The 14,583-nt window shown below is 31.1% G+C and overlaps 1 pseudogene across 1 annotated transcript in view; it reads right to left on the bottom strand.

Moving 5' to 3' along the window:
- Positions 1-14,583, bottom strand: part of LOC143240654 (uncharacterized) — a 70,790-nt pseudogene that overhangs the window by 17,796 nt on the left and 38,411 nt on the right. Inside the window, exons 7-10 of the transcript XR_013021871.1 lie at positions 10,504-10,621; positions 9,534-9,693; positions 2,885-3,012; positions 167-1,340 (exon numbers count right to left, since the gene is read on the bottom strand). The product of XR_013021871.1 is annotated as an uncharacterized LOC143240654 (transcript). The remainder of the gene's footprint in view (positions 1-166; positions 1,341-2,884; positions 3,013-9,533; positions 9,694-10,503; positions 10,622-14,583) is intronic.

Genomic DNA, 14,583 nt, shown 5'->3' with positions numbered 1-14,583 from the left:
GAATGAAAAAAAAAGAAATAAGTACATTTTAAAGCTTAATACTAAAACTAATGAAGTAAAAAGAAAATTGCTCTCTAAAGCAAGTAAAATAAAATGAAAACATAACTATACTAGAGAGTTACATACATGTATAATTTATATATTTGACATCATTTAGAACACTTACTGGTCTTGAGTTAGCTGAGGAGGTGATGGATACTGCGTGGTTACCACATGTGCTACTGAGTTCTCCTAGTGTAGCAAAGAATCCTCCCCCTGATGTACCCTTAATGAGCAACCCCACACCCATAGGTTGTGAGACAGCTGTGTGGTTAGTAGATGTAGCAGTACTTGGAGCAGACTTGCACAGAGAAGGCTTTCTGTTTTTTGTTCTAGATTTGGCACTACTAGAAGAGGAATTGGTACTAATGGTTCTACTTCCACTTGAAGATAGTGTCCTTTTCTGGCTTCCAATAGGCTGATTATTCACTAGTCCCAAATGGTCCGATACTGATGTGTCATGAAGATTTTGTATTTGAGAAAGTTGGCCAATAAGTCCTGCACCCCCCAATGTTATTCCAAGACCACCACCAGGAGTTGCTAATAATTTAGGACCAGAACCAGCAAATCTGCCAACTGTAACAGAATGTAAAAGTGCATTGGTAACTGGAATTTGACCATTAATAATGTCTACTCCTGTGACCATTATACTTCCTTCTTTTCTAGCACTAGATGATGTGACTGTGCTGTGTAAACTTGATGATGATCGGCTTGTAAATCCACTTGAAGATGCCAAAAAACTGTTTCTACCACTAGTAGGAGGAGATGCAGCTTGTATCCTGGAGAGAGTACCAAAGTTTTCACCCAAACTAAATGGAAATGACAAAGGAAGTGTGTTTCCAGCATTCACTGTTACAGAACCAACAGAAGAATGTACAGTAGATAATGCCATACTTTTCACATTTTTGTTATTCAGGACATTGATTCGAGAAAATGTTTCACCATGTTCTTTCTTCTTGACAGCATTTCCAGCCAGTGTGGAGTGTGCATTACTTCCTAAAAGAGTTGGTTTACTCTCTTTTGTTTTCACAGCCTTACTCGTGCCAAGCTTTGATTTCATTGGCCTGTGTGTAAAATTGCTTGTTGATAATTTTGGAGATGTTGTCTTGGCAACTGTTGTAAATGTAACAGAATGAGGTAAAGTTAATGAAAGAGTTGTTACAGAAGCATTGTTCATGGAATTAACTAACACACCAGATGGTGATGGTGAAGAAGATGCATCAGGACAGGTAAAATAGTAAGGGTCACTCGGGTCAGTAGGTTCTGGAACTGGAGGAAGCCTTGACTCTACACAAAGTTTCCTTTACAGAAAATTGTCATAAGTTAAATAGACATACCATATAATATAAGAATAATTATATAAAAAATATTATATAAGAATTAAGTATAAATATATAAAAAGTGTATACAAAATCAAAGAAAGAAAAAATATACCACTACTTCCACTTATTTCACATTCAAATGTTTTGTACCCATGTTATTTCAAGAATCAAACTTTTTCTCATTGCTGGAGAAAAGTATTATGATACAACCACCTATATTTGTTAAAGTGTACCTAAATACTGAACAATATGGTAAAACCTGTATAATTTTTTGAAGCTTAATTTTAAAATAAACCTTCAAAGTTTGTTTTATATCTTATGATAAGGTTCTCAGGCCCATTAGATATATGCAAAAAGTGAGGACTGATACAAGTCCATACAACAGATAAAATGTAAAATGAGACTTTTACACTGATGTATTCATCTTTAGTAATAAATAAACAGTTGGCTCTGGACTACTCACAGAAACAAGGAATATATTAAACACACAAAAAACTTGCACACACGTATATGCATTTTTATATATATATCTGTGTATTCCTAAAGAAATTGAAAAATTGAGAAATGGATTCTTGCATAATACATAAAGAGTCGTATATATAATTAACATTATGACAGGATATACTACACAAATTTAGTGACTTTCTTTCTTTTGTTCAATATACTTTTTTTACAGCTACAATATATTTTACTGTTGGATCTTGTTCACTCATTTCAATAATCTTGAGTTTTTGTTGGATTATCAACAGTTTGTTTTGTTTTGATATTGTTTTCAGTACAAAAGACAAAAGGAGAATAAAATGAATATCAAGCAAAATAAATAGAAACTGTGGCAAAAGCAGTTTAAAACAACACTGATATATAACAGCTTATGGAATTTCCCGGATTGCAGCACAGTTAACTGTAAACTGAATAAACTATCCATAGATAATTAAGATTCAACTGTAGTTTCTTTTAAATAAGTCACATGTTACTTTATTTGTGGTGTACATATGTTCTGACTTGTAGAATTAACAATATATTGAATAAAATAAAAATTGCACCATCCAAGTTATTTGCTACTGCTATCATTCTCACTAAATCTGACAGAATTTAATTGATGCATTATCCTAGAAGAAAATTACTACAGTTTTCTAACATGTATGATTTTAAAATTTTCAAAACAACAATTTAAAGAAAAAAGCCAAAGCCTTTGGTTCATTCCTAAGTATTGTGAGTTTTGCATTAGAATTCTATATTCACTCCCACATGAATTCCAAGTGTCTAATATTTTGAAAAGCCAGAAACTAATTTTAAAACCAATTACCTTATACTATATCTATCCTGTTTCATGACATCATTTTTAATTGTTTATAAGAACTCAAAACTGGCCATGTGCACCTTTTCTGATAAAATGATAAGCTTCTGGCAAATGTAGAAATGAATTCTGCTACTAAACTTTCATATTGTGATACTGATATTAGGAGAACAGAAAATTACATTATACCTCAATATATGAAACTATAGGTTACATAAGCACTCACTTCAGTGGTGGAGGGTGTCCGCTTCGTTCTGTACACACAGCAGCCCTGAATGCTGCCCTCTGAAGGTCCCATCGACGATCTAACAGAAACATTCCATTACCTAGTTGCCGCAACCCAAATGTACAAACCTAAAGAAAAAAAAAAAAGATTAATGATAGTATCACATATTAATACACTTTCTTTCATTCTACAAGTCCTACAGAAACATCATAGTAGCAGGTGAAAGACATTTGAACTTTTTAAATAAAAGATATTCAATATAAACACTATTTGTAACAGGCATTGGTCTGTACTTTCTCATAGTGCACAGGCAACAATGGATCAACTTACATCACTATATTTCCCAAGCTAATAGATTTGAACACTGGACAAGTTGCATTATCTTACACTTTACTGGAAAAGTAATATTCTACCAACCTGCATTTGAATTATAGCAAAATAACATTCTAGCACTTTCGTTTTTTCACAATAAATAAAAATCCTTTTATAGCACAAGACATTTAATGTGACCACATAAATAAAATGTATTCATACACACCAGTATCATCTCATTCTGGGATTTGAAAGTAAATTATATTACCTGAGCATAAAACAGATTAAAACATTGGGTATTTTTGTACAGTCATTTTGTGTGAACAATATATTCCATACATGAGATTCACCTTACAGTTTACTTTAAGCTCAATAAACACTGGATGTCAACGAGGTAAATAAACAGTGGCAAAGCAAATGTGCAACAATTTATTATTATTTATACCCTTGAGGCACTATGACACAGACTGATCATTTGGTCAGTAATGGTGAATAAAGTATTGGAAAATGTCTTCCAAACATTAACTAATGAAATACTGATAAAGCTTTGTTATTTTTAGCTAATTTTTAACTGGTGTTGAAAATATATAGTGTGTTCCAGCAGTTCGTTTCTTTGAATTCAAGCACTACAACCAATTATACTTGTAACCAATTTGTATTTTAACAGCAATAAAGTTTAGTTAACAGTATGTTACAAAACAATAATGGCAGTACTCAGCATCCAGTACCAGTACTGGGACATTAGTACCAACAGTATCGATACTGGTTTATACAAGGTGTTAAGAAAGTCACTGTGCAGTTTTGTAATCATATGTCTATTCAGTATATTTCAAGCCAGCAACTGATAGTGGTGTTTAGAAACAAAATAAGAAGAATCCAAGCCTGTATTGCTGCCAACGGGAGTCACTTTCAACATTGTTTATAATTGTCATTCATATTTACCTCCTGTATTCTATATTGAAACATGTCTGTTAATAAATACATAAGTGCACAGTAACTTTCCAAACACCCTGTAGTATATCATATGTAATATCCATTACCACATGCCACATCTTTGTTGTTTTGACTGAACACTTCCTCTGGTAGTTGAGCTTCCTTTTCACAGAATTATGAGTGTTTGATACAGTAATTTTAAGTTCATACTTAAGTCAATAAGTAAATCTCACTATGACAATTGGAAATAGCATGAAATATGAAAAACTGGTGATTCCTACACTCTAGAAGAGAATGTGAATGTACCTACATGACTGACTGCACATCACATAGGTGTGTGCATGATTAACCCTTAACATGCATGTCATGATATTTTAGCAAGTTTTGTTCAAAACTTGAACTACTTAATCATCATAGTGCATGAAGAAACCTGACATCAATCCATAGACAATAAATCAAATTTTATTATTATACAAGTTCGTAACTGTATAAGAAAATATAAGGACTGCCTAGAAACTACAAAATATAACAAAATACTCTGAAGCTATATTTTTCATATTCTTCAACATTATGTGGCTAAAGAGCAATCAATGAAAATTCAGAAACCACTTTAAACACTTACCTCTGAAATGCTCCAATTCATAATTTGCTAATAGATTTTTCTGAGGCTGACTCCTATTAAATTTATAACCACTAGAAAGCCTAGATTTCAACTGATTCATTGCCATAGTCATCATACCATGTGAACTTACAGATAACTGTCAACTTGGTTTAAAGCAGAAAAACTTTTCCCACGTGTACACACTGGGAAGAATAGTTGAATTTCAAACTGCTCAAGTCACATGATTAGAGATGCTCAAACACTGTTGCTTATGGCACATGTACTAGCAAGCTAATACCATCAGTACTATTGCAAATCCTGGTGAACAAAGATTAACATGTATTCACAATTAAATAACAAATTGGATATTCTCAGTGATTACAATGACAGGGAAGTTTCTTAAAGTAACCTCTGAGTTCTTCTTCAACAGGGAATTCTATTGAGAGTTTAAAACATTAATTTAAACTAAGTTGAAGCTCCTGAACTCTTCAATCATTTTAGATGTTAGCTAATTAGTTACACCTTTGGATGAAAAATAAAAGCAATAATTAAACAAACAAGTAGGTACTATCAGTTTCATTGCATGTATTTAGTACTGGTTATATGATTTCTCTCTTTCATTTCTTCATACACTCACAAACTTCATAAGTTTCACATCCCACTTTGAAAAACCAGACAGTAAACTTTTACATTTGTTCTGCTCTTTTAAAATAGTTTTCACAATAGTAATCATTATGATCATTAACTGTCAATTTTAATGAAGTTTTGAGATCAACTATTAAAAATATTTTGACATTTTATAGCTTACTATCATATCATATATTAATGATCTTCCTTAACCTTGAATATTGTTTTCTATGAAACTACCATGACAAAGGTTAACATTTTCCTAGCCTGAAAATATATTTCTAATAGATATTTATCTTCTATCACAAAACTGTTGTGCAATTAGTCCTGCCCTCTTATGAAATAATTTTTTTGCTCACTACTAGCCTTGTAACTCCCATTTCTTTTGGAATAGTTACATGCAAATGATCATGCAGCAACCCTCCACTGTTATGAGTGCAATGCTATCCCTATAACAATTAGTGCCATCTATAATAATAGATCTATTAATCCTTTTGAGATTGGTCATGACCAAGTCAATCACATACCAGAAGTTTGAAGGACAGGTAGGAAATGTGAAAAAAAGTACGTATCTATCAGAAATACATTTTCAATTTAGGCAAATGTTAGCTTCCAATACAACATCTTACCTCCTCTATTTGCCGACAAGGTTGATACACACAATTCTTTTTTTTTAAATACAAATATACTTTAATACGCAAACAAAAACAATACAATTTACATTAATGGTCATTATAAATAGTTATTACAAATGATGGTTTGCAAACTTACAGACAATACTGAGTCTTATATCTGGTCTACAACTGAATCTTTTATCCACTTTAACCAAGAGCAAATTAATTCTTTGTTGATATACCTGTACACTTCACTGGCAACACTATCTAATGTCCTTGTAGAAATACTAATGTCTGAAGTTAAATGGTTTGCATTATTTGAAATTTACAAATATTCCTGGTCCAGTTCTGTAGTTTTTCAATTAATATGCATTAATCACAATTATAGCTTCTGAGACTTATAGCACACTGACTGTAGCCAATTGATAATATTCTTCTTCCATCTCATGTCTAGCCACTTATGCAAATCATGCAAGTTTCTCAAAGTTTCAACAATGTCTGAAAATGCTTGAGCATTTTAGCAAAATAAATACTTGATTCTTACTCTCAAGAATCTTCTACAAATTTTAAGAATAGACATAACTTGCACAAAAAAAACACTATAATGAAACAAGTGTATATATTTAAATAAATGTATAATGGTAAATCCATTACAATATAGGTAACAAACAGTTCAATTCTGGCTTAAAGCAACCACCTAAGGATGAGGAAAGGCAATCAAAAATGAGACAGTTGTGTGTTGAAAGAAGACAAATGTGTGTAAATCAAGGACATTCCAACAACCACAAAACTCCCAAAAAAATGACAGAATCCAAAGATCACTCTATGGGTAGAATCTTATCTGGTCAAGATAATTAATCCATGACCAGATTTGGAGCACCTTGAATGTGATAAACCAACAAAGTAATTTGATGGCTGTGGACCCAATAAAGAAGATCCCAAGTTCAATAAGGTCCCTCAACTAGGTGCCTGGCAATATAGAACACCACCATTGAATTGTCTGAGTGGATCACCATCACCTGTTCCTGAAGAGATAACAGAAAGTGAAGGATAGCTCATTGATCAGCAAGAAGATCCAGGGTATTCAGAGCAGCATCAGTAACACAATACCATCCCAAAATGTATCAGAGTTTACAAAGATCAAGCACGTAGGTATGTATGTACAAATAAAAAACATACCCATATTTAAACTGTAAAGTATAAAATTAAATCACAGAATCCTGCCTTTGTTACAAACATGTGATATCTGGCTTTAAACTTGCTACCTGGTATAAAATTTTAGTATTTAAAATGTGTGGCCTTCACAAATAACAGTCCCAGTTTTTCAAACTGCAGTTGATCAATAGATCAGTTTATAATAATTTTAATATAAACAGGCACATTTGGAAATAGGATAAAAACATGTATTTTTCAAAATGAACACAAGATATTTATAGCAAATAAAAACATAAACCAAAACTGAAGTGCTATTGAACTGTTAATATAATATTTACATGTTACTTAGCATAACTCCTTAAGATCTTCATTCACTAGTAACATATTTTGTTAATGTGTAATGTTATTTCACATTATTTTAGTTTAAACGTAATATCAATTATAAGTGTACTTTTTGATGCAAGTACTTATTTGTCAAATGAATAAACTTAGTATTCCAAAAACTGTTTAATTAGAAATTCTAAATTCAAATGAGGTCCAGTTCAATATACACTTTCATCAGTGTGTATTACTGGGTTATACCGGGTGTTTGGAAAGTCACTGTGCAGTTTTGTCTATTAATAAATATATAAGTGCACAGTGACTTTCTGAACACCCTGTACAAGTTTTGAAGAATTCCATTCCTCATCAGTAACCCTGAACACAAGTTATCTAAAGAAAAGTAAGCTGGGCCTATATTATAGTGACAATGACAAAAACCTATACACTGGAGAGGTGAAGAAAAAGTGTCACTTGTCATTACTTAACTCTTCACATTATGCCAGCTTTGAAGTTAAACAATTTTCAAAATACTAAGTTTATTTATTATATAAATAAGCTGTACAAAGAACATAACATAATGCTTTCATACAACATGGAACCTATTGGTCCATCTTGGCTGTTCTATCCTATAAACTAAAATATAATAATTTAAAAAAAATCTTGAAGCCAGCCCTCATAATTCATATACTTATCAAATGTTTTCTTAAACTCACTTAAATTTACTGCCTCTACAACATCCAAAGGCAACCCATTCCAAAGGCCAACCACCAAATTAGAAAGATAAAACTTTCTCAGCTGAAGATGACTCGTACCCTGCTAAAATTTACATCTGTGTTCCCTAGATCCTACAATTCTTACTGTTAAGTATGAAGAAAATGAAGCATCAATACTATTAATTCTCTTACAACCTAAAAAAAATACCTCAATCAGATCCTCCCTACTCTTTTTTTGACAAAAAACAATAAAAATTTCAGCCTATCCACAAGCTTTCCATCTCAGTAATCTTTCTCTGAACCTTTTCGAACAATTCAATGTATTTCCTAAGATAAGAAGCCCAAGAATTAATTATATTATTTTTATGACTACTTTATCTTGACACTAAATAAATAAAGTTCATCTGTAATTGTATATAGCTTAGAAATAGAACTTAATAATTTCTTAGGACTAACAATATAAGTAATGTTAACAATAATATGTATTTAGCCTAATTTGTGTTATAACCTACCTATAACTATAGGTTGAATTTAAACTAATGGATCCATGTTCAAGTAAATAAGTTAATTCTTAAAATACCAAGAGACAATAAACTAATTTTTAGATCATATTTATCATTTTTACAATTTACCAGTCAGTTGAAAGATACTTAAACCAAAAGTACCATTACAATTACTAAGCCTATTTTAACATTGTAGTAAAATTTACAGAGAACTTTCTTCAGTTGATTTCTGCCCTGTGCAGAAAAAAACAAAACTAAAAATACTCACCCAAAAAAATTTAATTTAAAAATAAAACCTTCGTCTCTAAAAGTGAATATAACAATCACAAAATTATTCATAACCATTAGGGCTAATGAGTCTGTACTTAGATGAGAAAACATAGTCATCCATTTAAGCCATAACAAACATTTCTATAAAAAGTTGAATGTATTTATAAAGTGAAAAGCAGCTCATAAGCACACTTTACACGGTTGATTTAGTGATAATGTAAATACAGCTTAGACACAATGTAAGTAAGGTTTGTGGTATTACGTGTAATTTCACTGTTCTTTACTACAGGTTTTCCATGGCCAACTCTATAATGTTACATTAAAGGGGAAATTTCATAAAAATTACATTAGTTTCTTAAATAGTTTTAGCTGTAAAAATACTATTGTGGCATCTAGCTCTGACATAAAAGTAGCAAGGTATGAAAAAAGTTGGACTACAGGTTTAACACACTATAGTAAAACATTACCCCTTTAGTAATGCAGGATATTACAGTGTTTACAGTTTTTAATCCATTACTGTTGATTGAAGACTACATTAGATCATTATAAAGTTAAAATGTATTGTAACCACTACAAAATGAAATAGTAAAAGCTACTTACAGCAGCTGGACGAGGATGATGCCTGATGAATGGAACATCTGGTACTGACGACTTAGTGTCTCCTAGTTTTCCCTGGTTGGCTAGTTTAACTTCCTCTTGGTTACTAAGAGATATTGATGAACTATGTTTTCCAGGGAAACTGCTCATAACTGTAGATGACCTACAGTTTGGAAATAAATTAGATTTCTATTTTAAGCAATTTAGAGTAATTATTTCTTGTTTTGAAAATTTACATGAAACAAGTGTTTAGTTCTGTGAATCTTAATATAAATCACTTAAAAGTACACAAACAGTGTAAACTAGATCTGTACAGCATTGTTCCAGCACTTTTTGTTGTTGTTGGCTATCTGGTGAAAATAATGCAACATCTAGTACGTATAATGATGGCAATTAGTTTTCTTTCTTTCTCAAGGTTTCTTTGCAGGATTGTACACTTTGTAACTTGTCATAGGCTTTTGATTATAGTCACTCTATCTGCAATACATTAATGTAAAAAAAACAAAAAAAAACTTACTTATACAAAGAAACTCTCAATAGCTAACACATATTCAAAATGTAAACACAATAAGTGATTCACATTACTGGCTAGAAAACAACTCTTCTTGATGCTTTACTGTTTCACTGAAACCTGGCATAGCCAATTTAGTGGCTCATCCATAACTGTAACCTAATATCTATTTTAAATATTTCACAAAGTTTCTCATTTGTTAATATTCCCAATTATTCTATAACTTACAACAACTCAATGTGATGCACCCTCTATCTAACACCTCAATTACAACTTGTAAAAAATACAGATTATACAGTATTCAGAATAGTTTAAGCTACTTTTAGTGTAACGTTCAAATAATTAAAACATGTTTGAAAATATCCAACAATTTATTTAAATTGGTCACCCACACATAAGTTAATGAATTTAGATACAAGTAACAAAAATATATATTTAATATATAAAACAGCATCTGCTTACCTATTCTGAAGAATGCTATGAGATACCGTTTTATTGTAATGAGCTTTAGGAGATTTTGATTGAGGTGCAGATGGTGGCCTCTGAAGGCTAGAGTTCAAGCTCAAACTCTTAATGGACCCTAGGGAGTTAAAAAAAACAAATTGTATGTCATACAGTTACATTAATTCTTCTTTCATGCTGAATTTCTCTCGCAGAAACATATTCACCCTACTATCCAACTTTCAGCATAACTTACTGTGTTACTTTTCATAAGATTTTGATAACAGATAATAAGAACTAATCTATGATTCCAAAACCTAACAACTACTCTGATTATTTTTAATTTTACCAACAATTTTTTATGTAAATTTCACTTTTACTTCATAGGCCTGCAAAAAAATGCTCAATGGTATCTATATGTTGACCATTAACCTTGGTAACCAAACAAAACTGCATATCAATTGCAGAAAAAGTACCCAAATTTCAAAATTTATATTCTTTTACAATACATACAGTCTTTAAACGTAATACACAGAAATGCAGAATATGAATATTGTCTACCCCACAAGAAAGAAAGACAAATTAAAAACAGACTTGTATTTCCTGTTATCTTTACAAAGCATTGCCCTGATGGTTTATTTATAGCAAGAATTCATACATTATTACACTTGAGAGGAAGTTTTAACTGGATTCAGTTAAACATTTAAATTAATATGAAAAACTTGCTTATATTTAAATAAACTGCTTTGCAACACTATTCAGTTGAAAACAGCAACAGAACAAAGAAATGTTATTTTTTTATGTATTGTATTTATTTCAGGTAATTTAAAAACAAAAATTAAGAGTTTAATTGAGACTAGATTTAGGTAAGAACAGATAGAAAGCATATTTTCAATTTTTAACACAAAAACATCAATAAACAATATACTCAGAATTCCATAAAGATTGTTTTAACAAAAAATCTCGAATAATCCTGAAGCTCACCCAAAAAAAATTTTGAGTATTTGGTTTAGTAGGATTTACATATATGTTGACAATTTCCAGTTTTGAGCATTTTCACGTATCATTAAAACATACAATAACACAGGCTTGCAAATTTACACTTCATGAAAGATGTTTTGGTTTTAATAACAGATTTTCCATAACTGAACTATGCAAATTTTGAAAATAGCATTCATTTCTTTTCTATCAGACAAGGATTTTTTTTTCCAATTGGAAAGAGGAACATTAACATTTATTCAGATAAAATTATTTTGTTTACCATAATGAACATTTTTTAATTATTATGCTTGTTAAGAAAAATACAAACTGAAGAAAAGGTAAGCACATTGATGTCAAATGAATACACATCTTCATTCATCCTGACTTTTTTGTGAATTTTACATCTTTAAGCCTCAAAACTATATGTCGTGGTCTTTTATGTATTGCATCTGGAGCATATCATTTCAATGACTAACAGTAATCAGCCATCATGCTAATGTTCCACCTTCCTCTCCATTTCTCTAATGTTTTGGCAAAAACCTTTCCTCCTTGTTCTTTACTGATGATACTGAGATTTTCAGGGAAATAGTCAATATGAGTATAAGAAATGAGCTTTCAAGCTCATATTACAACTTTTTGAATTCATCAAACATGTCACTGATAATACTTTCATAATCTGGTCCCTTGTTCTTTCCTAAACGTGTCAGTAACATCTTTAAAGGTAATTCATGCTTCTTTTTCAACTTTCTTGACTGTCTTTTCAAACTGTTCATCCAAAGTCAATTACCTAATCAGAGGCCCAACAAAAAGCCCTTCTTTGAGTATAACTTCTGAAGGAGCTGGGAATTTTCCAGATAGATACTTGAAACAATTGCCATCTTTTTTCGAGACTTTTTACAAACTGCTTCATCACACCCAGTTTTATGTGAAGTGGAAATAATCAGTTTGTTTCAGCTGAACATTCACATTCAGTGTTTTTCAATCCCAGTTTCAGGCTGACTTTGTATGATAATTGCTTCTTTCACTCTTTTAACCTGAGTACCCTTTACTACACATGACAAAAATGTTTAGTGTCTTACATACCAACTTTTACTAAACTACTTTTTGTCTATGTTATAACAATTAGTATAGCATAAAACCTTAGTAACAATCCAATACATGGTGTTTGGAAAGTCACTGTGCACTTATATATTTATTATCAGACAAAACTGCACAGTGACTTTCCGAACACCCTGTATTATACAAGTTTTAAGTTCCTAATTCTACAAGAAAATATATTAAAAAATCCTTAATTTCCCCTAATATGATACACATGACATTCGAGATGTTTGAGATGACAAAAATTATTGGTAATCTTAACAAGAAAATGACTTTTCACACAGACTATTCAAAATAAATACTTAAAATATTAATGGACAAATCTTCATTTTAATTTATTAAAATTACTTCACTATAAAATATGATGTTTCATATGTGAAAGACATAATGTTAACTGAAAGACTCCCAAATTTTGTGAAGATACACAAACTATATTGAAAGTTAGAAGTATTAAATCTATACTTTAAACAAGTACAAAGAGGTCACAAGGTTGGTCAAATTAACTGAGCCCATATTGAGTTCTTTAGTGTTGATTTTGCACTGTACTGTCCCATTCACATAAAAAAACAGAAACTTTGTATAACCAGATTGTTGATCCAATAGCATACAAAGAACTTTTAAGTCTCCACAATGTAGCCAACCATGTTTTGTATTTGACCTTGTTAAAAAGTTCAAGATTTTTATGTTTCTTTCAAGTGAACTGAATGACCAATTATAACAGATGCATATATGTTACCATTGTGAAGGAGAACAGTTTCTAGACTTCCACTGGAAAGGAATCAATGAACAACTGCCACTCACTTGATTCACAGACAGCAGTTTCTAGCACCAGTATTATTTTATTATTGGCAAGTTTTGGAATATGGTATAAACTCCTCATGATTTCTATGTCAACAAAATTATGACCCTTAAGAAATTATGTTTTTAGCACAAAGTCTGGTGAATCCTTTGACAGACCCAAAATCTCTCACCAAGTAATTAAGTTCACATTGTGTAAAAAAGTTGTGGTGCATCAAATGCTTCAGGTTGAAAACCATCCCTATCGTCCTTTATATACTTAAGATTCAGAATAAGATGAAACTACATCAAGAGTATCCAGTGAAATACATTCAGGTACATCAGGTCCATGAGCAACATGTCTTATAGAAGATTGAAAGTTTGAATAAAAAATTTCCTTTGTATTTTGAGTGTTGTAGTCTTACACATTACACGAGCAAAAATAGCAGTCATCTCTGTGGTTTCTAGGCTCATGCAAAATTATTAGAATTCCAAAAGGCAAAGACATTTTCTTACCTTTAGTCTATTGCATCAACTCTTTGACACAAATAATGTAAAGTTGTGCAGAATCCATGATTTGTTTTGGTTCCTAAGTTTTATTTCAAAATATTCATAATAAGCTTTGTTGACAAATTCTGTAATATTTTGCATGTTTCTTTAAGACAAATTTATCACAAATATAACAATATGTTTGGGCCATTTACATAAACTCTTGTTGACATACCAATAAATAATACTGATAAGAAAAAAAAAGTGCACACACAATCAAATGCTATCTAGAAATGACATATTAAGTAGCCAACTAGCTACTTATGTACTAGCACAGTTTCTCCTTGGGTCTAGAACAATCAATGTCTCTAATGTCACGATTGGTCTAGAGAAATCTGTAGCCAGTGGTTGTCAACATTTTAAGCATAACAAAATGGGACCTGATTTCAATGCAAATGATTCACTTATGTAAAAATACATATGACATTTTGGAAAAACCTGTACAAGGAGGAGAAAATTAATATTTTCACATCCAGTGTATAAGAATTACAGCATAACACAAACATTTCAAGGAAATAAAATCACTGCAGGCCTATGTAATGTACAATTATAAAACACTGCACTGAGTATTTATAAGGATACAATTGTTCTTATATTACTTAAAAACTTAAACACCATTTTAAATAGACAAAAAAACTTTCCTGACACTGAAGATCAAGTTCCAATAAAAGGTTTTATCAAATTATGGAAGTTTTT

This window comes from Tachypleus tridentatus, chromosome 13 (assembly GCF_004210375.1).
Source record: "Tachypleus tridentatus isolate NWPU-2018 chromosome 13, ASM421037v1, whole genome shotgun sequence".
NCBI classification, from domain to species: Eukaryota; Metazoa; Arthropoda; class Merostomata; order Xiphosura; family Limulidae; genus Tachypleus; species Tachypleus tridentatus.
The sequence above is the reverse complement of the archived record's forward strand: the minus strand, read 5'-3'. Positions and strand labels throughout refer to the sequence as shown.